Source organism: Triticum aestivum, chromosome 7B, assembly GCF_018294505.1.
Source record: "Triticum aestivum cultivar Chinese Spring chromosome 7B, IWGSC CS RefSeq v2.1, whole genome shotgun sequence".
Lineage (NCBI taxonomy): Eukaryota > Viridiplantae > Streptophyta > Magnoliopsida > Poales > Poaceae > Triticum > Triticum aestivum.
The window spans coordinates 687220518-687223411 of NC_057813.1; the positions used below are offsets into that span (position 1 = coordinate 687220518).

At 50.0% G+C, this 2894-nt stretch overlaps 1 pseudogene; it reads right to left on the bottom strand.

Annotated features, from left to right (window-relative positions):
* The window catches only part of LOC123162753 (bidirectional sugar transporter SWEET6a-like), a 15200-nt pseudogene extending 14055 nt beyond the window's left edge, over positions 1–1145 (bottom strand).
* Between the last annotated feature and the right edge of the window lie 1749 nt (positions 1146–2894).

The window sequence follows — 2894 nt, forward strand, 5'->3', positions numbered from 1 at the left end:
CTTTTGTAGATGTAGTTCCCCTAGCTAGGCACGTTCGTGATGAAGCGATGGACCACAGGTTTTGTAAAAAATTAAGTAACCTTTTGTAATTTGTAAATGTAGTTCCCCTATAGCAGCCGAAAGTTTGGTTGGTTAGCTAGCTAAATACGCGGAATGCAACTATACACCCCAAGTACAGATTTATAAGCAGAAGAGAGCGTTAGTTAGCCTCACGTGCGGCATCAACACGCAACAACTAACTGAGTCGATGATCTTAGGGCCAGAAACTAACTAACACCAACAACAAGAAACGGAAAGAAAGAATTAAAGAGTAGACACGATGTGTCGATGATCATCGTTATACGTACCATGATGGTAAGATTGGAGGCGTACATGACGGAGCCGCAGATGACGCAGAGGATGCCGACGATCATGGAGCGCTTCTCGTGGGTGTGCACGCCGTGTAGCACGCCGACCACCACGGCCGCCATGAACGCCGCCTCGATGCCGAGCACGGCGAGCATCTTTAACTGCACGCATATATACCGAAAAAAGACCGGGCCTTAGGGGCAGAAACTAACTAACACCGAAAAATGAGGAACGATTAGGGGACGCGTTTATAAATGTACCCGCTTGTTGTTGGTGGAGTAGATGAAGAAGATGATGAGGTAGACGAGCTCGACGACGAGGCCGATCCCGTTGACGGTGACGACGAGGATGCTGTTGGGGTGGACGATGGGAAGGCCGTAGAAGACCCAGAGCATGCAGGTGAGCACCGTCGCCAGGTAGGGGTCCGGCTTGTGCTCCTCGACGTCCTTGGCCTTGCAGATCCGCCGCAACGTCGGCCTGCGCGCACGCACAAGCAACAAACACAAGTTACCAACAATCACCCTCCATATACATAGATAGGTTATAGGTAAGAGGAGGAGGATGTGAAGAGGGCGGCGGCGGCTAGACAAGAGGAGGCAGGCTTACGCGTGGGAGAGGAAGAGCCCGAAGGAGATGACATTGCCAATGATGCCGACGATGTTACGAGCTGCGTCGGCGGAAATCATTCTGCACGCCGGGAAGGAGACTGCTGACTCGAGGAAGAGGAAGGATGTTGGTTGTGATCTGGCTGGGGCGATGAGAGAGGCCGGCCGAGCGTATAGCGTGGCCGGGTTCGCGTTCCCCACCCAATGGATATGATTAGAGGCTAATGGTTAGTTAGATTGGGTTTTTACTGGTCCTCGTGGCTGGGTAAGATCCGAGTCTAGCTCGTGGGATAGACTGCTAAGTCATACGCGTTGGGTGTAACGTGCGCGCGTGCATGCCCGGATCGGGACCGAGAGAAATGGGGCGGCATGCATAACCTCCTCTCGTACGCAAGTGTGCCGTGCCCGGCCTCATCCGAACCAGCGTAGGTAGGATAGATGAATGAAAGAGGATGTGGCGTGATATGTACGAGTTGGCATCTGGATCTGCAAAGACAGAATGAAAAAAAAAGGCGAAAGCAAATATCTTCTTTTCGAGAAAAACTTTCAACCTATTCATCATTTGTCATAGTAGTACAAGTAACACCAGAAATAAGAAAAAATTACATCCAGGTTCATAGACCACCTAGCGACAACTAGAAGCATTGAATGAGACGACGTCGCACCACCATTATTGCCCCTCCCTCACCGGAGCCAGACAAAACTTGTTGAAGTAGACAATGGGAAATCGTCTTGATAATGACCCTAGAGGACCAGCGCAACAGAACAACAATTGTTATCGACGGAGAGAATTGTAGAGTGGAAGAATCCGACCATATAGGCACATGAACGAAGATTGGATCCATGGAGATCCAACGCGAACCAACACCAATAGAATCCCACGAGATCCAATGGAGACACTCCTTCACACGCCCTCTGAACGACACTAGATGCACCACAGGGATGGCAGTTAGGCGGGAGACCTCATTCCATTGTTAGGGAGCTATCACTACCTTATCTTCTTGAACAGACATAAACCCTAATCGACCTAAAACATCAAAAAACAGAGCAGGAACCCTTCCGCCCGCAAGGGCCGGGGTGCACCGCGACTCCATGGCGCTAAAGCGACCAGATACAAGGGGTGCCGGCGGCGGCGATGACGGGATCAAGGCGAAGAAACCCTAATTTCCTTACCAATCGCGACAGGAGGCCAAAGGTCACTAGCTTCGTTTCCCGCGCATATAGTTGTAGATGGACTTGACCACATAGATGATGCAAAGGCAAGTGATCGACAAGGGCGAGCTAATCAAGGATTATGACCTGGAAATTCTTTACCACTCGGGTAAAGCAAATGTAGTGGCCAATGCTTTGAGTAGAAAGCCAGCAATGCTAAATCTACTCTTGACCAAAAACAACCTGATGCATCCCAAATGTATCAATAATTTTTGTATGATTCATGTTATATTTAAATCAATTACATACACCTTGGGCATACTTTTTATTGATTTTATTGAAGTAAATATTAACCAAGTGTCCCATCCCAATTCCTTTTTTCATAATTCAGAAAAATACAGAGAAAAAGTCAAACAAAAAATAAAATAAAATTATTCGAAAGTTTCAAGTCACCAAAAGACCCAGGACCCAAGGCCCTGCACCATGGGCCAACCCCAGTGCCCAGGCTCCTAGCGTAGGCGCCCTAGGGCTTTGGGAGCCTGCAGGGGCACCTATGGCCTATGGGGGGCCCTGGCTGGCCTCAAGTGCCCATGGTCCATATATACCCCAAAACACCACCCTAAGGCGTCTACGCGGTGCGGCAAGTACGTTGGACGCATGCTCGGGACCAAATGCTCACTAGAGCGTCAACGACGGCAAGCTCAGGCGGCGGCGTAGTCGGGCACGAGCGGCGTGACGATTACAGCGGCCAAACAACGCAAAGGAAAGGGGGGGTTCGAAGCAGGAGCT